The 27,730-nt window shown below is 37.4% G+C and overlaps 1 pseudogene; it reads left to right on the forward strand.

Moving 5' to 3' along the window:
* Positions 1–611: 611 nt before the first annotated feature.
* On the forward strand, positions 612–27,106 carry LOC114048986 (annotated as a pseudogene).
* Positions 27,107–27,730: the final 624 nt, after the last annotated feature.

The raw sequence follows: 27,730 nt of genomic DNA on the forward strand, positions 1-27,730 counted from the left end.
TGGAATCTAAATGCAGATCAAAGCATATTATTTGCTCTCTCTCTCTTTTTTCTTTTTTTTTTTTTGCTTGTTTCTTCTTTCTTGTGGTTTCTCCTATTGGTTCTAATTCTTCTTTACAACATGACTAATGTTAAGATAGGTTCAATATGAATGTATATGTAGAGCCTATATAAAATTGAATGCCATCTTGGGGTGAGGGGAGGTGAGAGATAGAGAGAAAATTTGGAACTCATATGTAAGTGAATGTTGAAAACTAAAAATTAATTAATTAATTAATTTAAAAAAAGGAAACCTCCATAGGAAGCTATCTGCAGCCATTGTCAGCAGTACATTTCAATATGAAATGGTCTTTGTAGACAGGAAATTATCCTCTATGTCTTAACTATATCCATTTCTTCCCTCTCTTTCCCCACTGAAAAAAGAACAGCCAAGAAAAAGTGAAATGAATGAAGGGGGTAGAGAAGATGCTGTAGTAACCACAGTGGTAGCATGGTCAAAAGGGGATGAAAATAAGCTTGCTGCTATGATTCTAAGTTGCATTGTGAGGCAACTTGAATTTTAAAGGGAAAGCAAACATTTAAGATAGAAAATATAATTTATAATCAAGCAAAATGATAGCTCAAGGAGGAGAGCCTTGGCAACAATGGTCTTTTCATCAACAACAATAGATGCAGTCATTCTAGCACCAGCAGTATCCAAGTCAGATTGACTGGGCTGTATTAGCTCAAGCATGAATTTACCCAGAGAAGCCTTAGGCCCACAAAGTGAGATGGTGCAGCCCCTAGGAATAATGCCAAGTGGACGAGATATGTCTGGGATAGAATCTGATCCAAACAACAATGGGAGTTTTCAAGGAGATACAACCCTTAACAGAATATGACAACCAGAATAGGTTATGCATTACCAGCCCCTCTACCTCCCTCCAGATTCATGGATGCTACCAATACCAGTTCCTATGGATAGTGTTCCTTCTTCTGAAGATAGCAACAGTCAGGACAATGGAGAATTTGCATGCTCACAATAGGCATATATTTAGCCAGAGCAACCGCAATTTTGGTAGGTCATCCAATAATTTTGTAATGAGGCTGGTGAACCAACACGGCTATTATGGAAGTGTCTTGTGTGACTACATATGTATAACCTGTATCAAGTTGCTTGCCTTCTCAGTGAGGGTGGGTGGGCAGGGAGGAAGGGAGAGAATTTGGAATCCAACGTTCTAAAAACAAATGTTAAAAACTGTTTTTACATACAAGTGGGAAAAAGATATACAGGCAATGGGTTATAGAAATCTATATAGTCCTACAGGAAAGTAGAAGGGAGATGGAATAAGAGAAAAGGGAGAGTTATAGAAGGGAGGGCAGATCAGGGGCAGGGTATTCAGAATTCATGCCATCTTGGGATGGGAGGAGGGGAGAGATGGGGAGAAAATTTGGAACTCAAGATCTTGTGGAAGTGAATGTTGAAAACTAAAAATTAATTAATTATTTTTTTTAAATGAGGCTGGTGAACCAATTTAACTATCAAGTAAAAATTATTTTTGATACTTTAATATAATAGATGTGAATATAATTAGTTCTTTGGAAGTGCCTCACCAAGAATATCTAAGATGTGTATTTCACTTTACAGACCTGTACAGATAAGCATGGTGTTTTTTTTTTAAAGAATAGTGTTCTATATTTTTTTATTATGAAAAGCATTAGAGACTTCTTTTTGGAAGGCATTTGATTTCCTAAGTTAGCAGGAAAAAAAAGAATTGAATAAACCATAAAGGAATTTTCAAAGAAAAAAAAACCCTAAGATACAAGTGGATTTTTAAGTGAATTTTATTAAATATACAAAGAATAATCAATGCCAATATTACATAAATTGTTTGCAAAAATGGAGAAAGAAGACAATTCCTTCTATAATACAAATACAGTCCCAATACCTAAGCCAGAAGAGAGAAAGAAAGCAGAGAAAGAAATTTACAGATCAATATCTCTAATTAATATTGATGAAAAAATTTAATGAAATATTAGCAAAAAGCAACATATTTAAAAGATTCTACATAACAAAAGTTTGGATTCATACTAGAAATTCAGGGTTGGCTGAATATTAGGAATTTATAAACATAATTATGTATATAAATTTTGGAAAGACAAAAAATCATGTGATTTACATCAAGAGAAGCAGAAAAGGTTTTTGACAAAATATAACACTAAGTATATTTAAAATAATTCAAATTATAGGAATAAATGGGGCTTTCCATAATATGGTAAATGCTATCTATCTAAAACCAACACCTAATATTATCTGTAATGGAGAAACCCTAGAAGCCTTTCCAATCAGATCAGAGGTAAAGCTAAGATTTCCATTTTCTCTACCATTATTTGATATGTTTCTAGAAATGCTTGCTTTAGCAATGACAAGAAAAAAATCAGGGGATAAGAATAGGCAAAGGAGAAACAAAATTATCACTTTTTGAGAATATGATCACTTATTTAGAGAATCCTAGAAATTCATTTAAAAATTAATAAAAACAACAACTTCAGTAAAGTAGCAAGATATAAAATAAACCCATGAATGTCACCAGCCTTTATATATATTACCAACAGAATCCATCAGGAAGATAGTGGAAAATAAATTACATTCAGATTTTATAAGATACAGATTTTATAAGATATCTGGACATCCATTTACTAAGACAGACATAAGAATTATATAATACAACTATAAACACTCTACAGAAATAGAGGAAGATCTTATTGTAAAGATATTAATTTCTTGTGATTGGGCCATGTCAGCATAATAAAAGTGACAATATTACCTAAACTAATTTATAGATTCAGTGTCATACCAATCAAATTACCAAATAGTTACTTTATAGAACTAGACAAAATCATAACAATTCACATGGAGGAACAAAGGTCAGTAATCTCAAGATAAATCATGGGAAAAGAGGTAAAAAAACAGGGTCTAGCAGTATCAGTCCTCAAACTATACTACAAAACAGTAATAACCAAAACTACTTGGAACTGGTTAAAACATAAAAACATTGAATCAGTGGGACAGATCAGGCTAATAAGACCCAGAAACTATCAGATATAATAGCATAGTGTTCAATAAACCCAATGACATCAACTACATGCAATGGAATTTTGTCATTTTGTCTTGTTTTACTGGTATAAATTCTTTTATTTCCTTTAGTGTGCTTAGTTTCCACATTGATATGTCTTGTGATGACTTCAGCTTTGTTTGGGGGACCATTGTTTACAGTAGTTCTGTTTTTAAAAAAATCTTCTCTTTGGTTTATTTTAACTCATAACATTTATTCATTCTATTGGAGCCATTTTTCCTGCTTTCTTATTTCTTTGTTCATCACTTTCCTTTTTCTGTAAATCTCTTTGAGATGTTTTTATTTTCTCCATTCTATAAGGTTTCCCCTTTTGTTTGGCATTTCTACTGCTGCTCTTACTGGGGACTATAATAGGTAGCTAGACTCATTTACAGCTTCTCCCTACACCATCTTGCCAGTCTCCTAACATTAATATTACAGGATCTTGCTATACTTTTGTCTTCATCCTCAGTTGCTCTTAGATTTTAATCTTTTATCATAGAATTAGAACTAACCTTAGAAGTCATATAGCTCCACATTTTCATTTTAAAGATGAGGAAATGAAGAAGATTAGAAAAAATAGGATAGAGAGAAATTCACAATAATTACAACTTAGAATGTGAATGGGATGAATTTACCCATAAAGCAGAAACAGACAGCAGAACTATCTGGTACTGGCTAAGAAATGAAGTGGTGGATTCGTAGAACAGAATAGACATATAGTACGCAGTAGTAAAGGACTATAGTAACTTTGTGTTTGACAAATGTAAAGATTTAAGCTTTTAGGATAAGAATTCATTATTTGGTTAAAAAAAAATTGCTGGGAAAGCTGGAAAGCAGCCTGACAGGAATAGAGCATAGACCAATATATTAAACCATGTACCAAAATAAGGTCAAAATGGATACAGGACCTGGATATAAAAGGAGATATCACAAGAGAATTAGATGAACATTGAACATATTACCTATCAGACTCATGGATAGGAGAATACTTTGTGAAGAAACTAGAGATAAGAGCATTATTGAGGTGTAAAATGGTTAATTTCAATTATTTTAAATTAAAAAGTTCTTGTATAAATAAAACCAATGTAGTCAAAATTAGAAGGAATGCAGAAAATTGGGGGGGAAACTTTCAGAGACAATCTCTCAGATAGGGGTCTCATTTTTCAAATATATGGAGAACTTTGTCAAATTTATAAGAATACAAGTCATACCCCAAATGACAAATGGTCGAAAGATATGAACAGGCAGTTTTTCGTCAAAGAAATCAAGACTATATATAATTACATGACAAAATGCTCTAAATCATTATTTATTAGAGAAATGTAAATTAAAATGACTTTGAGATACCATCTTACACTGTCAGATTGGCTAAAATAATAGATGTTTTTTAATTGGGGAATGGCTAAATAAGCTATGGTATATGATTGTGATGAAATACTTCTGTGATATAAGAAATTATGAGCTGGTTGATTTAGAAAAACAAGGAAAGACTTGGACCTTTGAAGGAACATACTAATCACCTCCAGAGAAAGAAGTGACAAATAGAAATATGCGTAATATGGTCTTACATGTATGTATATGTGTGTATTTGTATATGTATATAATTATGTGCATATGTTTATGGATATGTATGTGTATATATATGTGTGTGTGTGTGTGTATACATATATATATATATATATATGCATTTTTGTGTTTAATTGTAGCCTCCTCTAGGATGAGGGAGGAGGGAAAGGAGAAAAAACAAATAAAAAGTGCACAGCAGAGAACCAAAGAAAACCCAAACAAGGTACAGAAAGGCTGAGTTGCTTTGAAAACAAAGTGTAGGATTTATTACACAGGTTTTTGTGAAATGGAAATCTATTGTTTTATATTGAATCCTCTCTTATGTTCTGCTGTGTACATGGAAATGTTTTTTTTTTCTTTTTTCTTTGGCAGTCAAATTTTAAATGAATATTTTTTTTAAATTAAAAAAAATAAAGAAAAGGAAATAGAGGCTCAGAAAGGTTAGTCAACTTGCCAAGTTCTCATAATAAGTGGCAGAGGCAGGACTTGGACCTATTTTTTTCTGGCTTCAAATCTAACATTCTTTCCATTGTATCATGTGTTCTTTTAAAATCATAGTTCATGAAGTCTCTAAATGTTTCCCCTTTTTCTTCCTCATCGGGATCCATCACACCAGAATTTTGCTTTTGAAAACCTCTCATCTCTCTGGAGATAACTTCCCATATAGAGTCTAAAGAATGGGATCCTACTTCAGCACACTTTGAAATCTGCTCCCATAAAGACCAAGATAAATGTTAGATGAGGCCTGGTATTTCCTTCTTTACCACTTGCTAACTCTAAGATGGCATGGCTACTGCCTCTGAAGATAGCTGTCATTCACAACTCAGTTCATCCTTATTTACCACAGTTAGGCACAGAATTAACTACACCACATGTCACTTATCCCGCTTCTGAGAGGCAGCAGAAGAGATAAGATAAAAAAGAAGTGAGGGATGTTAATTTTTTTTCTGATTTTTCTGATTTCTGATTCTAATTTTTTCTGATTTTTTTTCTGATCTTTTAAGATAACTTCTAATTGAAGTTTTTGCAGATACTAGGGGTAATTAGGGGATTGGCAGAAAAATCTTCCAGTCAGTGATTATTCACACCTGGAAAACAAGAGTAGGAGAGGAAATTCAAGAGAACTTTGGCAGCCTATAAAAGCTGGGGCTCCTAAGCCCACTCTGACACAGCTGTAAGAGAAAAAAACAAGTACAACAAACAGAAAAGTTATTTTGTCAGGTAGTAGCAAGGATGGCTAAAGGAGCCCCAAATGACAAAAAGATCTCATTTCTAGTAGGTATGAGAAGAAAGGAGAAATATTCCAGTGACCTACAGAAATGGCACTGTGTTTATCTATGCCATAGGCAATCAATAAATATAAGTGTACTAAGTGTGAAATGGGTTCTGTCCTAGAGGGGAAGATAAAAGGATAATGGAATGTCTCTCTGCTTTCTAGCTTATTAGGAAAGATAAATGGTTCTCTCAGCAATATATACATAAAAGACTCCAAAAGAAGAAAAAAGAATAACAAAAAAAGAAGGGAATCCAAAACAGGGGTGTGAGGATCAACAGGTTAAAAGGTAGATGAAATTGATGCAAAGAAAGAATGTAAGATGTGTATCTGAGAAACTGGAGTTCCAAAATCAGTAAGAGGCTTTTCACATTACCACAGAGGTTTGAGAACTGACTGACATTCTGGGATTTGTGGTTCAATGGGACAAGTATTCCCTCACAACCCTTAGGACAATTTAGACTCTCACCCTCTTTGAACCACAAGGAAGGTTGGAGTCATGCCTGGGAGTTTTACAAAGAAACAGAGGCTTCAAGAGAGCAGATGCAAAGGAGTGGGGAGTCTCAAGCATGACTTAATTAGATATGCTGAAAGAATCAGTGGAACAGGGGCAACAGGTGAAGGAGAGCTGAGCTACAACAGGAGAAATCCCAAGGCGTCTTAGAATAGAGGACTTGGACTGACGTTACCAGTAGTACTAACCTCTTCAAAGTCTGAGGGAAATTGCCCAAAAAAAGTCTATTCTTTTCCCAACTTTCCATGCCTGTCAAATAATAGACACTGTACTGTATTCTGCTGATTTCTCTTACTTAAATGTTCCTTGTATCATGAAATTGCCTCAAATATAGGGAAGGCAGTCAATAAACAAGAAGCATAAGGAGATATATAAAAAATTTAATTAGGCCCAAGAACAAACTTCTGTCTGAATTTTCCCAACTGGGGGCTCTAAACTATTGTAATTATTTAATGAATTTCTATCTGATGTAAACTCCATAAAACAACAAGAAAGGGACCATAGAGATCTGAAGGCCATTACATCGTCTTAGGTTGATGTCGCAATAGGATATGGCTGATTAAATTTCCAATCCCTGTGTGAGAAAAAAAAAAGTCAAGATGAAGACAGGTGAGGCCTAGGTAAAATCGAAATTCAGCTCTATTCTCTTCTAGAAGAGAAGTTGGAGCTAATAGATCAAATACATTCTACAATGCCGCCCATTGGTGTTATACCAGAAAGGATGGGTCAGGGCCTTCTGAGGAGAAAGCAGTTTCTCACGCTCCACAGAAGGTGATTCATAAATCCTATCAGGAACAAAGGGGTCTGTTACTGAATTCAGAAAAAAAAAAGACACGTCATGATAGTAGGATTCCTGTGCTAATGAGCATGGAGATGGTGGTATATCAACTGACGTGAACAGTCAAGACATTCACAAAGGATGTGACCAAAAAATGAATAAATTAAATAAATAAAGGATGTGACAGAGAACATCCAGAGATGCATCAATCATTAAGACTATTACTTACTACTGGTTATCTATACGGGAACAAATACTAAATCAGATTCTTTAGCGTTCAATAGGTACAAAATCATATTTTGACACATGATCTTAATTATTTCATCAATGTAGTTATTCTGCCTATCAATTCAGCTTACTCCCCCCAACAAGCACTCACAGACACACATACTTTCTCATTCTGTGGGATTCTTGTCCACATCTTTCCATAAATCCTCCAAAGAAGATCCATCTAATAACATGGAGACTTTCTTTTGTTTGTTTGTTTATTGTTGTTGTTGTTGAATATCTTGAGGGTGCCAAAGCAGCCCTCCCAGGATAGCTATTTATTCATTTCATTCTCACTATTCAACCAGCTTATCTGCTTCTGGTCATATACAAACTCAGAGTTGTTCTGGTTTGAAAGGCTAATTTTCAGGGACTAAAGAGGTGTTCAGTCATTCCTTTTCCTTCCCCACTATTTTGTAGCAAAAACTCTCTAAACAAGTGGTTTTGTGGTAAGTCTGCCTGCACAGCAAAGGAAAAGATGCAATGACATGTAAACTCAAATATGCTAGTGAAATTTAATAAAAGAGATGACTGGGTTTCAGATAAAGAGTGAATGCTAAGAGCATAGCTGCTGGAATTTACTCACAAGATTTCTTGTATGTTCTTGTCCAGACTTGTCAAGTGACTATATTGTCAGTGGCTATACATCCACAGATTCAGCTCCCGAGATGGCAGCAGCATGAGAGGAGGTATTCTACCCTCTCTTTATATGGAGAGAGAAAGTCTCATTTCTGATGGATGTTAGTAATACCTCAGTAATTTCCCCACTTCTCAGGGTGTTAGGGCAACAAAGAGTCAAGATACAAGCAGTTGAAAGTGGAGTTGGAATGTTTGACCCGTATCTTTCAAGGTCTTGAACAATCAGGACATTCATGTTCAGTCCATGTTTGTGCAAAACATGTACATTTATGTTCCCAGAGCTGAAGGGCCAGAAAATTACTTTTCCTGCTCAGATGGTGACTGTCTATAGCAGAGGTTCGTAACCTTTTTTTATGTTATGGACTTTCAGAATGATGCTTTTATTTGCATAAAATAAAATACCTAAGATTACAAAGGAAACCAGTTATATTGAAATAAAGATGTAGCCAACCAAATTCACAGGTACTCTGAAATCTATCAACAGAAGCCAAAGGTGTCCATGGACCCAAGGTTAAGATCCCTTGATTTATAGAATTATAGCACTTGGGCACTTCCTAACACTTGAACTCCATAATAGCCACCCCAGGTCACAGGCACTTATGTTGGTAAACAGCCTTCAAAAATAATAGCTCATAATTTGGAACTATGCTCAAAGGGCTGTAAAGCTGTGCATACCTTTTGATCCAGCAATACCACTGCTAGGTCTGTATCCCAAAGATATCAAACAAGGGAAAAGAACCTATTCGTACAAAAATATTTAAAGCAGCTCTTTTTGCAGTGGCTAAGAATTGGAAGTCGAGGGGATGCTCATCAATTGGGGAATGGCTAAACAAGGTGTGATTTATGATTGTGATGGAATATTATTGTGCTATAAGAAATGACAAGCAGGATGATTTCAGAAAAACTGGAAAGACTTACATGAACTGATGCAGAGTAAAGTAAGCAGAACCAGAAGAATACATACATATGCTATACATACTAACATAATAATAACATAATAATACTGTGCATGGTAACAACAATATTGGTCAATGAAGAACTGTGAATGACTTGCCTATTTTCATCAATACAATGATCGAAGACAATCCCAAAGGACTAATGATGAAACATGCTATCCGCCTCCAGAGAAAGAATTGGTATTGTCTGATTACAGAGGACAGGCTTGGATGTGTCGCAAGAGAGTACCAACTTACCAAGAGAGGAATATGGAGCTTCTACACAACTCTTACACAACACAGCTGGGCAGTTCATCCTAGCACAGTCACCAATCATCTTTGACACAGCACCCAGTCCTGGGAACCTACAAGAACCAACCAGAAACCAATCACAGTGCATGTGCCTTTAGCAAAGGGCCAAAGCATGTTTCCATTCCCATGAACCCCACAGCACATGTTCTATGGGTTTGTCCCTATAACATTTAGTTTAATAATTTCCCCATCAATGGGCATCAACTTTGTTTCCAGTTTTTTGTTACTGCTGTTACGAATATTTTGGTGTTATTTGGGACCTGTTTTTTAAAATCTGTGACATTCTGAGGGTAAATACATTCTTGAATTTAGCCCTGGTTAGATGAACCCTATAGCTGGCCAGAGACAGAGATATTCCTATATTTCCAGCTGTGGGTCCAGGAATTCAAATCTCATTCTCAAAAACCATCATTAATTTCCCATATCTGCTTTTCTTTTTTGCATCAATAGGCAGCATTCATTTAAAAATTACCTGTCCCAGGGCAGTCTTCAGTTCCTCGTTTAAGATTTTATAATCTTTGACACTGCTGTCTTTTCATTAATGCTCAAGTGAATGTACCACAAATGAGTAGTAGTTATCTTTCCTGACAAGTCTTTGGAATTCTCTCTCTCATGACTTGGATATGAAAAAAAAATCAGTTCTTTTTGATTGCTTTGATTCATTTTTAGTTGATTATAGAGTTAGGCTGCCTTCTTTAGGAAGAGCTAGTCCTAAACCAAGCCAGACTAACATAGATGGTCTCTTAAGTCTAGGTTACCTATAGATTTAGTGAATAAATAGATTGAAAAGACTTTATCATTTAGTAGCAGATAATTTAGAAGAATAATATAATCATAAGATTATAAGGTTTTTCAAAAGACTAAGTCCCTCTTTCCAGCAGAAAGTGAGGTTGACCAGAGGCCAAGTTCCCCTTTCTGACAGCTGGAGGAAGGTTAGCCAGAGGTTAAGTTAAGCCCCCTTTTCTTTTTCTTTAGCTAGAGTCCAAGTTGAGTAATGGACTCTGCTGAGGAAAATGGGGGGTAACTGCTAACCACTGACCACAAGTTCCTCTTTCCCAGTTCACTTCCTGGTTACAAAAGGTACCACCTGGAGAAAAGAATATCTGGCACAGGATTAAGAAAGTCCGGAAGAAGCTAACTGGTCAAGTGACCTGCCTTGTCCAATTAAATTATGTTCAAAACAAGTGTCTGTCATTTTTTAAAAATTCCTCTTTTTTGTTATTGAAATCATTTCTGTAAATCACTCCTTGTCTCTGACCTGTGAGGAGTCAGTTGATCTGGTTTAATCTGCAAATTAAATCATAGATGGCTCCTAACTTTGTCCTCAGTTTCCTTTTTATTTCAGGTAATCAATTTTAACAGATACATTCTCCAGGAAGATAATAGCCCTTTCCAACATCATTGTTATCAGGTCAACCAATAGTTGCCTCAGTGTCCTTCTGCAGGGAATCGTCAGCTACCTCCATTCCTCTCTTCTTCCTCTGTAACTTGATCTATGATTTCTCACCTGACAACAGATCTTCTTTAAGGACCAGCCATTGCTTCCTCCTCAAAGAATCTACCTCTCTCCTCTTTAGGAAACTCCTCAAATTTGTTTCATAGCCCTAAATGTTCAGCTGTCTTTCATCCTTTCCTTCTCCACGTGACATTTTTTTTTTCACTCTCCAACCTCCTGAAAGGTCAGGATTCCTGTCTGCCTCTTCAGATCCTTTTTTATTTTTTCTTTTCACACTGAAGTCCTTCTGGCTTTTAAAAAAGACCATCTCATTGTCCCTGATAACCTGGAGAGGTACCCCTCAAGCTTTTTCATTTTTTCTTCTAGGAGGGATAAGAGTCCTCCCTTTGGGCATAAGGTAATACTCACTTGGCTATAAAATAAATACAAATATCACATACTCAATTTAAGAAGGACAGAAATTTAAGAATAGCTCAAAGGACCAAAGGGCATCAATTGATGCAGTACATTTGCACAAAATAGAAAAGTAGAATGAATATTTTAATCTTAAAGTAAAACTATAATACCTGCTTATAATTATTTTTGTTTGAAGTATATTTCCATAGGTAAAATTATAGTAAAATTAATTTTTAATATTAAAAAAAAACATTGCATCAATTGATGCAATTGACTATCCTGACCCTTCTAGTTACACTGCAAAATTCTACCCTTCTCCAAAATTACTGAAAGTGAGAGCTGCCTCTCCCCTTACAGGCCAACTAAGACCTCTTGAAAGTGTCCCAGTTCTAACTATAAAGTCAATCAAAAAGGCTTCTCTTAGGCACATAGTTAGTAGACTGGAATCGGTTATAAAATGTCTATCTATACTCCAATAATCTCTCCAAAGAACTTTATCAAACATCATCACAACTTGCCCAGAAGCAGGGCCCAGCCTCACCACCTGAGAGCCTCACTGTCAGAGGCACCTTGTGTGTGTGCCAGTCCCCGTAACACTTGTAATAAACCTTACTTCAAACTACGTCTGTAAGTGGGTGTCTCCCTGTACTGCATGGCACAGTGGGTTAAGCAACGGACCTTCATTCAAATCCCACCTCAGACACTTAGTAGCTGGGTGGCCCTGAACAAGTCACTTAACTTCTGCCTGCCTTGGTTTCCTCATCTGTAAAATGGAGATGATAATAATAGTACCTACCTCTGAGGGTTGTTATGAGGATCAAATGAGATAATATTTGTAAAGCACCTTGCAAACCTTAAAGTGCTATATAAAGGATAGCTATTATTCATCCATCTCTAGACTCGATATAATCCTATCATTGGATGAGCCAGCATAGTCCTCAAGTGGCAGAACAATGTCTTTTATGTCTTTAATTCTGCCACAAAACTAGCTCAATTCTCAAAAAGAGCTGAGTGACTAAAAATGTGCATCAGTCAAACTTTCAGGGTGATTTCAGGGTTCATGTTTGAGGCAGTGCAGTAACGGAAAGAGCATGGGGCGTGGAATCACAAGAACTGGGTTTCAGGTTCCTTCTGTACTACTTCATAGCAGTGTGACCTTGGACAAGTCACTAAACTTTTCTGTGCCTCAATTTCCTCATCAGTAAAAAGAGCCAAATGACGCCAACCTAAAGGGATTGTAAGGATCAAATTAGATAGTGGATGAGAAAGTCCTTTTATGACCTTATAAATAAATATGTGCTAATATTATGATATTAACACATTCACGATTCTTCATGTGCTCCTGGTGGGCAAGGCATGATACATGCATTCATTTTAACATTTCCATTTCTGTATTTTCTGATTACAAAACAGATTGTTCCAGCCTGAATGGGTGTGATTCCATAAGCTTTGTATGTGAATTTGGCTTAGGGCTATTTGACTGAACAAGAATCTTTCAGTTCCTTGTTAGGTGGGTGGTTTTTTTTTTTTTTCTCCTTGGTTGTTGTTGTTTTTTTAAAAATCTTCCCAAATGGTGTCATCTCTCAGTCTAGTTCCTTGCCAATACAAAACCTCTCCTGACTTTTAATTTGTACATTCTTTAGTTATATGTATATGTTTCAGTCTCCTAAAATTTATATTTCTACTCCTTTTGCTTATAACTTCTTCCCTGGGTTGAAAATAGTGAGGCATTAAAGATTTATCACTTCAAGTCCTTTTTTAGGACTACCTATTTCTAAATAATATCTCATTTGCTGAGGTTATTATGCAGCAAAAAAAAAAAAAATTAAAGGAATTAATGTTTCCTGGAGCTCTGCATGAGTTTTCAAAAATCTGTAGGATGGTGAGTTTTTAATAAATCCAACTAATTACCTTTTTAAATATTAGATGTCAGGAATGAATCCTTTAAATTTGCTGCTATTTAAAACTAGTAATAAGCCCAATTTGTTAAGAACTAAATGTAGTTTAATATGAAAATACCATCAGGGGATAGCAGTTTCTACAAGAGAGATTTTCTCCCAGTTAAGGTGTAAGGGAGGATATATCAGTCCAACAAAGGTATATCAGTAGGGAGCAGTGAATGAACATAAGCAATTTTTCCTCTTTGTTGAGAACAATAAGATAAATTCATTTAATATATAATCTAATTGCAGTGCTACTATGGTAACAGAGGAAAACAAGGAATAGAACTCTTACCTTTTGCTGGCAGTTAGGGAATATATTTACTTGTCAGGTGTTTTTTTCCAAAACCCATTTCTCCAAATATTTGAGATCTGAAAAAATTATCATCAAAGTCGTGTAATTATGTCTTGCTTTTCTATGAGTAGAGCAAAACATTTGACACTAAAATCTACTCATAGCATAAGATTTAGCTCAAAAAACTGCCTTTTCCATGGAGTCTTCCATCATTATCCCTTCTCTTTCTATTATATAATGCCTCCCAGCTCCATCACTTACTGTGATAACTGCCAAACCACTTAATCTCTGGGCCACTTCTAGTACCATCGTACTTATCTATTGATCTATCTTATAGATTCCAAAAGGTTCAATATATGAAGTATTGAACTAAAATCCTGAGCAAATGTTATATGTACTATAGAATAATGATATTAATATTTAATAATATGGCATAGTAATATTATACTATTTCTACATTATATGATATATATACATACATATTCTATACTTGCAACTCTATGGAGAGTATGTTTTTGGCTCAGGAGAGTTAAAAATGAAGTCATAAATTCAGTCTATGAACAAAATTTAATGGCATGTTTGTTCTTTTTTGCTATTTCCTAACCTTGCATTTTTATGAAGTACCTTATCCTAACTCCCAATAAGCTATCACTGTATATACAATGGACATCTATGTAGAGCAGTAAGCCCCAGGTCTCAGGGAAAATGTTTGGTAGATTCCAGCCAATGCTGTGAGAGTAGGTCCCATCACAATTCAATGAATCTGCAAATTCAATCATACAATAGGTCAGAGGTGGGGAACCTGTGGCCTTGAGGCCACTTGTAGCCTTCTAGGTCCTCAAGTGTGGCCCTTTGACTGAATCCAGACTTCACAGAGCAAACCCCCTTAATAAAAGGATTTGTTCTGTAAAACTTGAACTCGGTCAAAAGGCCATACCCGAGACCTAGAAAGCCACATGTGGCCTCAAGGCCTCAGGTTCCCTACCCCTAGGATAGGTCATATCCAACTCTCTCTTTTCCTTCCCCCCACTCCTTTATTCCTGTGATTCCATGCTCAAAGATCCCAAAGCATCAAGCTAGAAGCAGAGGTAATATATAATGCAATATCTCCCCAGAAGATGCCATCCTAGAACCCTGGGGAAGTGAGAAAAACTTATGAAGCATCATTTATAAACAGAAGAGATAAGACTTTTCCCAAATGTTGGAGGAAAACTGAAAGACAATTTTTGTGCTTCTGCCTCCCACAAACTGACCTGGTCAATAACTCCTGAAATAAAATGCTGGCTTCTCAGAAGCACCTGCAGTTCTCCATTTCTCCTGTCCTTGTAATTTCAGCTAGCTATTTAAAAAAAAATCTTTCAATTAATCTTGATTAATTTGTTCATGAGCTGCTCTTTATTTCTTTCATATAATGACTTGCTTAGCACAAAAATCACACATTTAGAGAGCTCTTACTGCTAAATGGTGGGGAAAGTAGATCACTGCGAGGAAAGCATTTTATAAACTTTAAAGGACAATACAAATATGCTTGTTTCGAGAGAAATTGGTGGTTTAATATTAGAAGTCTTAGAGTTAGATCCCTGGTTTTGAGTCTATTCTGTGACATTTTTGGGTATGGAACCCTGCAGGGGCTAGTCTCTGAGCTATAATTTCCACATCTATAAAGTGAAGATAATAATACACTACATGGGGTTGTCATGAGGGAAGCTTTTCAACATAAAACAACAAAAATTTTAAAATATGAATGCTAAAAATAAATAAACAATATGTTTGTTTTAAAAATTAAACTTAAAGTACTACAGAAATGTAAATTATTATTTTACCTTATTCCTAACTCTAATATTCCCTTATCATACTTTATTTAAATAATAAGTATTTGCATGCATGTCTTTTATCTTCTACTAGATATCACCTAAAATCTAATGCTTTGAGATCAGGGACGATATGTTTTTAATTTCCCCATTATCTTGTATAAGGTAGGCACTTAATAAATGGTTGCTGAATAAATGTCAGACTATGAAGGAATTTTAAAGATTACCTAATCCAGCCCCTTCATTTTACACATTTTATGTGAAAGAAAACTGAAATAGAGGAATTAGGTGATTTGTTCAAGGTCATATCTCACATTTTGTGTGGTAGTATTTTATACTGAGAAATCACAGAATCTTAAAATTAGAAGACATTTCAGAGATCATGTAACCAGTGAGGTACTGGTAACTGGTTTAACAACCAGCTCTCTGGTAGGAAAAAAAATATATGCAGGACACACCTTTAAAATTAATCTGCATTAGAGTACTGGCCCTGGAGGGACCTGAGTTCAAATTCAGCCTCAGACACTTACAAGCTGTGTGACCCTGGGCAAGTCACTTAACCCCAATTGCCTCAAAAAAAAAAAAGATTAATCTGCATTATTGAATCTTCTCCATCACTTTATTAAATCTAGACAATCAACAAAACAATTAATCAAGCATTGATTTATACCTTTTGACAATTTCTGAGATGTAAATACTTACATCGACAATCAAACAATGATTCCCAAGAACCAGTTTGAACTAGCTTCAGGATACCCATACCTAATAAAAAAATTATCTCTACAACATTACTCAAGAAGTCATCAGCCAGCCTTCACTTTGAAGATTTCAGGCCAGTTGAGGTCCAGAAACAGGCATCAGTGTTGAGAAGCCAGAACTAAGACGGAGGGAGAAGCTGCATGGCACAGTGGGAAAGTGCTGAATTTGGGATCAGAGAGAACCTGAGTTGAAATCCTCCCTGTTCCATTCACTGACCATGTGACCTTTGGGAAAGTCATTTATCCTCTCTAGCCTCAGTTTCCTTATGTGTAAAATAAAGGGTTTGCACTGATAACTTCTAAGACCTCTTCTTTCTCTAAAACTATGATCCTAAATACTTCATAATAACCTCTCCTATCCAGAGAATGCTATTTGGAAAATCCTCTCTAAAACTCTTATGATATCAGACTTTAAACCCTCTAGTTCTGAACTCATTACCCAAATATTCAAATTAGTCTGAGATTTCATTGATCTGGATGTCCCCTCCAATGATACAGCTAGCCCTCCATCCATCCTGTCCATCTTTGTATCTCCTTTTTGTAAATATCGATTTGCCTAGATTCAACTTCTATGTGAAATTATTCTAATTGGTGTTGATATAGTTTCCAGTGTCCAATACCCACTTTTCATTACCAGCAACTTGTTTAAAAGAGCGATAGGCAGCACGGTAGATGGAACACCAGGCTTGGAGTCAGGAAGGCTCATCTTCCTGAGTTCAAATCTGGCCTCAGACATTTAACTAACTGTGTGACAAGTGGGCAAGTCATTTAACCTGTTGGCCTCAGTTTCCACATCTGTAAAATGAGCTAGAGAAGGAAATGGCAAACCATTCCAGCATCTTTGCCAAGAAGACTCTAAGTGGGGTCATGAAGAGTCATGACAGCTGAAAATGACTAAACAAACTTGTTTAAAGAGATCAGAGCCAAGCTGCTACAGTTGAATGCTAAATATTTTTCACTATTATTCTTTCTTCCAGATTTATACTATAGTCTATGTTTGACTAAAGATGTAGGGAACACAACATCCCACTGTCCTTTCTTTGATCTTTCCCCTAACAACTCAGTAATTTCATAATACCCAGACAGCTAATTCAGGTATGAGGTCCCATAAGAATGGCAGAGTAACATTTTAGTCCAAATTTTAAGAGTCATCCAATTAGGAAAAAGCCCAATACCTAGTGCCAAATGGCTTTTGTTTTAATTGCTCTTAGGCTTTCCCAGTAGGAAGAGAATGACCAAAGAAACTAGGTCATGTATCTCCAATGACCTTTCAATCATTATGTCAAGTACTTCTTTTCTCCTACTTGGTAGGTGGACAGATATCACTTACTTGTTGAATTTATATTTAACACTGGTACCTTCCCTGCCTTATTTTAAAGGCTGGGTCTCACTGAGTTGAGCTCAGTTTAGAGTGGCTATGTTAGCAGCATGAAAACAATATACAAGATTGCAGGTAAAGTAGCATGAGTGTTTCTCCACTGCCAAGAAATCTGGAAAGGGGAAATGTCGTGCAACCTGTGCTTAAACCCCAGTTAGAGTAAATTGACTATTGTATACAGTTTGAAGAGTTTGTGGGAATCTGTATTCAGTGACAGGACTAATCCAAGTCAGGTGCTCAGGGCCTATTTCTCCATTCTGCTCCAACAGGAATCAGCAGCCTTGTGGCATCTCCTCTGAGCACAAAAACATGTGTCCAGGCATTGCAGTACAATGTAAAGAATGCCAGATTTTGGAGTCAGAGGATCTGGGTTTGAATCCTGACTCTACTTACTACCAATGTGACTTTGGGCAAACCACCTAATGAACTCCCTACATGACCTCTTCCATCCAGTGACACTGGCTTCCTGGCTATTCCATGAACAGCACACTCCATCTCTGGCACCAGGCATTCTGGTGAATGTCAACACCTGGAGAACATTCCTTCAGTTTAGAAGAGAGCATGGAGCAATATGCTATTGACAAGGTGTTCATATTAAAAATGTGCAGCTCTTTGTACAGTGTACAAATGTAACCCAGAGCTCAAGTCCATGAGCATAAGATGCTCCTTATTAGTGGAGAATGATTACTCATTCTCCAGCCTGTGTGAGGGGCAAACGTGACAAGAGCTTGGGAAGAGAGAGGGTCTATTCTGGCTTCCAGCTCCAAGAGAGGAAATATTCAGTTCCAGAGGTCCCTGAAGGGAGAAAGAATCCAGGAAGAAGACAGTATATAGAGGAGTTGGTGCCTTAATCATGTTCCCATCCCCCTTTTACCATCCTATGGTCCTCAGATAATTTCTTGTTGGTTGAGATTTGGGACTCTCTCTTTCTCTCTCTGTCTCTGTATCTCTCTCTCCATTGAGCAGAGATATCTTGCTTCCAAGTAAAAGAGCTCAGTCACTTTGCCTGGCATATTCTCATCTGTATTTCTGTTTGTTATCAGCTTGAATAAATGAGTTCATTTGCTATTCTCTATGTGTATGTGTCTTTGTGTAACTAGCATTTGGTGGGAGGGAGTCAAGCTTTTGAATACGTGGCTTAGGTTAGGTAGCTTATGTGGCTTATGTTAACATCTCTGTTAAAGTATAGCAATCAGGATAGAGACTTGAACCTAAAAATTATTTCCCCTAGATTAACAATATCTAGGAGGAGAGAGAGATATAATTCTAGCCTGATATTCCCTCTCGGAGAAGAGCAGAGCAGCCAGACTCTTGGCCCCAAACTCCTGCTCCCTCCTTCCTTCCCCCCACCCACCCCGGCAGGAATCAAAGTCTCCCTTGGAGAAAAGTGATTGGAGGAGATTGCAGAGCTGGCTGGGATCCCTGCAAGCCATAACTAGTTAGACCCACATGGATATATAAAACTGAAATGAGAAGACACACACAGACCCTACACTAATAAGATGTGGTTTCCATATGCCTCCCTATCCTCATTACCCTCTGGTTGCAGACCACTGGATTTAAAATTAAATACCTGGGTTCAAGTCCAGACTTTATTTATTAGCTGCATGATCTTGGGCGAACAGCTTTATTTCTTTGATCTTCAAGTTCCCTATCTGTAAAATGAGAGTGATGTGATTGATTAGCCAGAGGAGTCTGCGGTCCCACTGGCTCCTATTAAATAACACTGGCATGCTTAAGGCAAAACAGAAGTTTAGTTCCGGTTAGAACTGAATGATAAAACATTCCTGCAAACTTGCTGATTTTGCATAATTATAACTTTTCCTTTCTCAGCCTGAGTGGCCATTAGGAAGACCTGCTTAAGTAGTTAATCTTTAAGTATTTAAATAAATTAAGTAGTTAACTTACCTTAGCAAATTAACTAGTTTTTGGAGAACCTCACTTTTGCTGTTGGTCCATGGTCCCTCACTCCATTGCTCCACCAGTGACATGGCAGTTGCCATGGTAAGCCCTTTGTCTGAAAATCTTATGCAAACCCAGGGCTCCACAGCCCTGTGTACCAAAGTACATAACCCACCGCTTATCCAGTCTATCACCCTGCATGCAGTCCTATGGGAAAGGGGACAAGGGATACCTGACACAACTCTATCCCTGACTGAATGGCTGTCCATAGCCTCTCAGTCTATTCTTGGCTGTGAGCATCAGTAAGACATTTTGACCCATCCAACTGTTGCTTGTGCCATTCATCAGAACTGGTACTCTATTCTAAATATGCAGGAAAATAACCCAAGTTCCACTTATTGTTGGATTTCAGTGAATTGCAGTTTCATAAGAAATAGAGTCTTGGTAACTTTTGTTCCCCCTTTAAACTATTGTGCTCTGAGTTCAGACATTTTGAGAAATGTAGTCCTTAATTAAATGCACTTGCTTTAACAATATCCTTGTACTACCTACTTCACAGGGTTGTTATGAAGTATGGAGTTGGTAAACTTCAAAGAGCTATAGAAGTGTGAACCATTATCATCACTATTAGTCGGTCAAGAAATATTTGTTAGGGGCAGCTAGGTGGTGCAGTAAATAGAGTTCTGGCCTTGGAGTCAGGAGGACCTGAGTTCAAATCCAGCCTCAGACATTTAACACTTACTAGCTGTGTGACCCTGGGCAAGTCGCTTAACCCGATCACCAAAAAGGAAAACAAAAAGAAAGAAAGAAAGAAAAGAAACATTTGTTAAATGCTTAATATGTGCCAGGAATACAAAGAAAAAGAAAAAAAATTTAATCCTCTTGTTAGGCTCTCAGGTGCTCACCGTTTAATGGGGTAACATGAAAACAATTATGGATAAACAGGACACATACAGAGTAAATTGGAGGTAATCTCAGAAGAAGGCATTAGGTAAGAGTTCTTACAGAAGGCGGGGCTCTGACTTAGAATTGAAGGAAGCCAAGGAATCTAGGAGGCAAGGAAGAGGAGGAAAAAAATTCCTAAGGGGCAGATTAGATTGTGAGCTCCTTGAGGCCAGGGACTGTCCTTGCCTCTCTTTGAATATCCGACTGACTGACTGGCATAGGGGATAAGTCAGTGAAAATACCTCATCAGGAGATGAAGAATCCTGTGCAGGGCATAGGAAGGAGGCTGGTATCACTTGGTTGCACAGTATAGGAGTGGATCAAACAACAACAACAATAGAGGTGTGTGGGTGGGTGGGAGGTAAGGTGTAAGAAGACTGGAAAGGTAGGGAGTGCCAGGTTATGGAAGGCTTTAAAACCCAAATGGGGGAGTTTATATTTGGTCCTGGAGGCAATAGGGAGCTACTGAAACTGATTAAAGGGGGAGGGCATTGAATGGTCAGATCTTTGTTTAGGAAGATCACTTTGACAGTGGAATGGGGAGGATGACCTGGAGCGTGCAGAGTCTCGCGACAAGAAGACCAACTAGCAGTCTATTGCAATAGTCCAGGTGTGAGGTGATGAGGACTTGCAATAGAGTGGTGGTCGTGTCAGAAGAGAGAAGGGGCTATGAATGAGAGAGGTACTGTAACAAAGGTGGAAATGACAGGACATGGGGGGCAGGGAAGGAATGATGATTTGAGAATGACAGGGTGTAAGCCTGGGTGAACGGGAGGATTTGTGATCTGCACTAGTAGAAGGAATACCCATACTGAAGAAATCACAGATCCTTAAAAATATTGAAGCAAAATGCAGTTTATTCAATTGTTTGTTTTTTTTTAAAAAGATAGGTTTCTTCCATTAGTGTTAAACTATCATAAAAGTAAATTCAGAAACAAATTAAACAATTCTTTCTTCAATTATAGCCTCAGTGCAAAATTCAGCATTGCATTTTAGAAATTCCAGTGAAACGCTTTGCAGGCTTGACAATGTTCTACTGAATCTTTGGAGAGCTGTCACAAAATATTAAGGTAGGGCAACCAGAAATAACTGTTGTCTCCTGTCAATGAATTCAGGTTGCCCTACCTGAATTTTTTCTGACAGCTCTCCAAAGATTCAGTAGAACATTGTCAAGTCTGCAAAGTGTTTCACTGGTGGAATGATGTACAAATATCACCTATTCATGTTTTCTCACAATTTCTCCCTAAGTTTTTTAGCATTATCTCAAGGATCTGTGACTTCAACCTACCTAAGCACTCCTTTAGCCAACATTTTACAGAATTGTGGGGGCCATCGCTAGTTGTCCTGATCTGTACCTTGCCACTGGGCCCAGATGACTCCAGAGGAGAGAGTGAGGCTGGTGACTCTGCACAGCCCTGCTTCACTTAAATCGATTTACTTACAAGTCATGGCATCACCTTTCTGATGTCATGAGAACGAAGGACAAATAGCAACAACCTACAGAATTGTACCTTGCATACTTGCCACTCCCAGAACCCATCCAGATCTTCCCACAGTCTTTCTGTATAAAAATATCAGTCCTGTCCTCATCAAATGTGCAGACTCCTTAAGAATCTGGCCCACTTGTATTGGTATCACAAATGGCACAGACTGATGTCTGACTAGATGTCTGGCCCACTTCTATAGCTGTTACAATAAATTCACTAATTGGACTGAAAGAAGGCATGAGTAGTCGAATTCTTTCGAGGCAGATTCCTACCCTGTACCCTTGGATTTTGGGGTTCCTAGCACCCCTAGACTGCAACAAAAAGAGCTATATTTCTGTACATCCTTAGGGTCTGTTTTGCTTAGAACTGCTCTCTCCCTTAATCTCTCCTCTGTCTGACTCCCCTTCCCCCTTTCCCCCCTTTTCCTTCTATTTTTTCCTGTTGAGTAAAATATTTTTCTGTACCCAGCTTGGTGCGTGTGTATGTATGTATTCTTCCTTCCTTTGACCAGTTCACATGAGAGTGAGGTTCAAGTATTAGCTGCTTCTCTCCACTCCTCCTCTTTGTTTGTATAGTTGCCTACTTGTGCACTGATTATGTAAGAAAAATTTCCCTAATTTTTCTTTCCCTCTTCTCTCTCCCCCAGTATATTCCTCTTCCCTTTTCTTTCCATTCTTTTCTTAACATCATCAAGACATAACAGAATCATCCCCAGGCTTTGTCTAACTGGACTCCCTCTATGAACAACGATGATGTTAAGGTACAGAGGGGTCACTGGTAGCATCTCCCCATGTTGAATGTAAGCATTTTTTCTTTGTTTAGTTAGTTCTTTGCTAGTTAGTTCTTTATCATTGTTCATTCATACTTACCTTTTTGTGTTTCTCTTCTTCTGTTTTTTAATTTTAACATTTCTCTGCAGCTCTGATCTTTCATCAAGGATGTTTGGAAGTCCTTTATTTTATTAAAAATTATTATTAATTATAAATTATTATTAAGTCCTCTATTTTACATTTTAAAATGTAACATATTCACTTTTTCTGGGTAAATTATTTTGATCCTTTGCCTTCTGGAATATTGTATTTCAAATTCTCTACTCCTATATAGTGGTGGCTACTAAATCAAGTCTGAACCCATAGGTGTCTCCCCCAGAGTTCTATCCTTCTCTTCTTTTTCAACACTACTTCTCTTGGTGATCTCATAAGCTTCCATAGATTTAATTACCATATCTATGCTGATGATTCTCAAATCTTCTTATCCTGCTACAACCTCTCAAGTGACTTCCAATATTGCATCTCCTTTCAGATATCTTGAATTGGATGTCCTTTCAGATATCTTGAATTGGATGTCCTAGAGAATCTTAAATTCTGGCATGTCCAAAATGGAATTAACTATCTTTTCCCCTAAACCTTCCTTTCAAGCACCTCCCTATTACTTTAGAAGGCAACACCATCCTCCCAGTTCCTCAAGCTCACAAACTAGGTGTCCATCCTCAACTCTTCACTATCTCTCAACATCCATATCCAAAATGTTGTCAAGGATTATTGATTTTTACCTTTGCAACATATCTCAAATATGCCCTCTTCTCTCCTCTGACACTACCACTGTTCTGGTATAGGTCCTCATTGCCTCATGCCTGGTCTATTGTAAGAGCCTACTGGTGAGTCTGCTTGCTTCAAATCTCCACTTTGTCCTCTATTCAGCCAACCAAGTGATTTTCCTAAAGCATAGGCCCAATGACATCACCCACCCCTCCTCTCTACTCAATAAATACCAGCAGCTCCGTATCACCTCCAGAATTACATCAAAATATTCAAAGCCCTTCATAACTGAGCCCCTCCTACCTTCTTAGTCTTTTTACATCCTACATTGCTGTTGTTCAGTTATTCAGCCATGTCCAATTCTCTGTGACCCCATGGACACTAGGCCTTCTGTCCTCCACTATCTCTCAAGGTCTATCCAAGTTCATGTTTGTTGTTTCCATGACACTATCTATCCATATCATCCTCTGCCATCCCCTTTTCCATTTGCCTTCAATCTTTCCCAACATCAGTCTTTTCCAATGAGTCCTGTCTTCTCATTATGTGGCTGAAGTAATTAAGCTTTAGCTTCAGTATTTGGCCTTCCAGTGAATAGTCTGAATTAATTTCTTTAAGTATTGACTGATTTGATCTCCTTCCTGTCCAAGGGACTCTCAAAAGTCTTTTCCAGCACCACAATTTGAAAGTGTCAATTTTGTAGTGCTCAGCTTTCCTTAGAGTCTAACTCTCACAACCATACATTGTTACTGGAAAAGCCATAGTTGTAACTATGTGGACCTTTGTTGGCAAGGTAATGTCTCTGCTTTTTAGTAATGGTGTCCATATTTGCCATAGCTTTCCTTGCAAGGAGCAAGCATCTTTTAATTTCATGGCTGCAGTCACTGTCTGCAGTGATCTTTGAGTCCAAGAATATAAAATCTAACACAGTTTCCATTTCTTCTCTCTCTATTTGCCAGGAAGTGATAGGACCAGTTGCCAAGAGCTTAGGTTTTTTTTTTTTTTTTTTTGATGTTAAGCTTCATTCCAGCTTTTGTATTCTCTTTCAGCCTCATCAAACAGCTTCTTAATTCCTCTTCACTTTCTCCCATCATAGTGGTTATCATTCGATTGTTGATATTTCTCCCAGAAACCTTAATTCCAACTTTAGATTCATTCAGCCTAGCATTTTGCATGATATACTCTGCATATAAGTTACATAAATAAGATAACTATATACAATCTTGTTGTACTCCTTTTCCAATCTCAAACCAATCAGTTGTTCCATTTTCCATCCTAATTGTTGCTTTTTGGCCCACATACAGACTTTTCAGGAGATAAGTAAGGTAATCTGATACTCCAATCTCTTTGAGGACTTGACACATTTTGTTGTGATCCACATAGTAAAAGGCTTCAGTATAGTCAATGAAGCAAAAGTAAATATTTTTCTGGAACTCCCTTGTTTTTTCCATAATTCAGGGAATGTTGGCAATTTGGTTTCTAGTTCCTCTACCTCTTAGAAAACCAGCTTTTCTGGTAATTCTTGGTCCTCGTATTGTTAAAGCCTAGCTTGCAGAATTTTAAACATAATGATGAAATAAATAATGTGAAATGAGTGCGATTGTTCAATAATTTGAAATTCCCTAGCATTTCCCTTCTTTAGAATTAGGATGTAAACTGATCTCTTCCAATCCAGTGGCCAATGTTGAGTTTTCCAAATTTGCTGGCATATTGAATGCAGCACTTTAACAGCATCATCTTTTAGGATTTTAAATAGTTCAGCTGGAATTCCACCACCTCCACTAGTCTTATTGTTAGCAATGTTCTCCACATGTCTGGCTCTAGATAGTAACCATACCTTACCACCCACCTGGTATTGTTTGATCCAATGACTCTGACCTCCTTGGTGTTCCATGAACAATATCCTCCATCTTTCAAATGTGGGCATGTTCTCTGACTGTTCCCATACCTAGGATGCCCTCCTTCCTCATATCCGCCTACTGATTTCCCTGACTTCTTTTAGCAGCACTCCCCAATCTCAGCATCTACGTTAGTCTTTTCCAAATCCTCTTAATTCTAGTGCCTTTCTGCTTTTAATTATTTCCTATTCATCCTCTATTTAGCTTATTTATACATATTTGTTCGCTTGTTGTCTCCCTAACCAGGCTATGAGCTCTTTGAGGGCAGAGACTATCTTTTACCTTTTTTTGAATCCCCAGCACTTAGCACAGTGCCTGGCACATAGTAATTATAATTATTGATTGATTAATAATTATTGATTGATTGGCTGACTGACTGATCCTAACTGTGACTCCTTGGTACTTGAATTCTTTCTTTGTATGCCCAGCACTTTGCACAGTGCCTTGCACACGGTAGGTGCTTAACAAAGGTTTATTGATTGAATGATTGATTGATTGCTTGCAATGTTTTTTCTTTGACCTGAAAGCTTTGGGTTTTGGTTCTGATGTTCCTGGGAGTTTTAATTTTAGGGTTTCTTTCAGGAGATGATTGGTGGATTCTTTGCATTTCCACTTTGTCCTCTGGTTTTAAGAGATCTGGATAGTTTTCTTTTAAGATTTCTCGAACTATGATATCTAGACTTTTTTTTTGTCATGATATTCATATAGTCCAATGATTCTTAATCTTTTCCTTCTTAAATTTTGTTGCAGGTCAATTGTTTTTGTGTTAAGACACCTTACATTTTCTTCTATTTTTCCAGCTTTTTGACTTTGTCTTAATATTTCTCATTGCCTTATGGAGTCACTGGCTTCTATTTGGCCAGGTCTAATTTTCAGCAAGTTTGTTGCTTTGGCAAGGTTTTGTACCTGTGGTGTCAAGTTTTTAATTCCTTTTCTAATTCTTTCTTCCATAACTCTCTTTTCCTATTTTTTTCTTGAAAAGGCTTATTTCATTTATTAAAAAAAAAACAATTTAAAACTCTTTTTAAAACTTCACTTCTTCTGGGAATTCTACTTGAGTTTGTGTCCAAGCCGTGTTTTTCTCTGGGGTTCTGAGTGTAAATTTTTTGAGTCAATTTCTTCTTTGGCTTGTGTATTAAGCATCCCTGACACCATAACAGCTCATTAAGGAGGGTGTTTTTTGTTTGTTTGTTTAACTCATTCTTCTAGCCTATTTACTGACTCTGGACTTGATATTAAGGCTGGGCTCTGAGTACTTCTGGAGGAAAGGTCTGGGCTGGTCCTGCTGATGCTTTCTTGGCTCTTGAGTGTTATTCCAGGATCCCAGGGATAGGCTGAGGACTTCCAAGCCTGCAGTATTCCAAAAGGGGTCTAGTTGAGGACAAAGTTGGATTGCTATCCCCTAGGCTGAGCTCTGCAAGTTCTTGGCCTGGGTTTGATTCTAAGCAAGAGTAAACTGCTGCTGGATTCAGCTCCTATGAGCCAAATGGAAAGCTCATTGGTTCAGAATAGCGGAATTGTAGCTCCCCTTTGACCTGGGATTCCTGCCTTAGTTGTTCTTCTGTAGGGTGGGCTAGATGCTTTAAGAGTGACCTTACTCCAAGTCTGGGGTCTAAGTAACACTGCTGCCACAATTGGTTTCTGAACTTTCTCCTTTCTCAATGCATCGTCCAGGGTCTCCCTGCTAAAGAGTACCACTCCCCCTTGCTGGTCCTCTTCACAGGTTGTCCTAGATTTGTGACCTTGAACTGGGTGGTAGGCAACAAAGCTGGCATTTGGCATTTGTGCCCCTCATATTGCCCTGGTATAGGTCTGGAGGTGGCTTGGTCTGTGCCTGAAAGCTCCTCTTGGCCTGGTGCATAGCTTGTCCCCGGGTGCTCCTGTCCCCTATGCCAAGCTGGGCTGTACAAATGACTCACTGTAACTTTATCTGGATTTCTCTATCAGGATTTAGTTTGGTGCATTTTTTAGATCTGTTTGGAAAAGTCTGTGAAACAGCTCACTGAACTGCTTACTACTATTTGTCTGTCTTAGCTCTACCCTCATGATATGTTATTTTAACCATGCTGGTAAGCCTCCTGGATTTTAATTGGTTCTTGTTCAATTAAAAATGCCTCAATTATATTGGCTTCTAGTATTTTAAAGACATTATAGATATAGAGCTGGAAGAGACCTTAAAGGCCATCTAGTTCAACAGTCCTCATTTTACTTCTGAAGAAACTGAGGCACAGAGAGATTAAGTAATTTGTCAAATGTTGCAGAGTTGAGTGGTAGAGATGGGATTTGAATCCAGGTCTTTAGAGCCCAAGGACTAAATCAGTCTCTCATTTTATGGTTTTCTTAGTTGGGACCAAAAATGATATTATGGCTAGCTTATTCACTGTACTTGACTCTGAATGTCTTTTGAAATTTTCTAAACAAAATCTAGCTTGAAAAGATAAAAGTTTGAAATCCATTTTTTTAAAACTTGGTACCATATTCCCTAACACAAAGCCTAATTTTTAATTACTAGACAGAAAGAGGCTAATTGAATATTAGAACGTTTCAT

Source organism: Vombatus ursinus, unplaced genomic scaffold, assembly GCF_900497805.2.
Source record: "Vombatus ursinus unplaced genomic scaffold, bare-nosed wombat genome assembly UNPS02014794.1, whole genome shotgun sequence".
In the NCBI taxonomy this organism is placed as follows: domain Eukaryota; kingdom Metazoa; phylum Chordata; class Mammalia; order Diprotodontia; family Vombatidae; genus Vombatus; species Vombatus ursinus.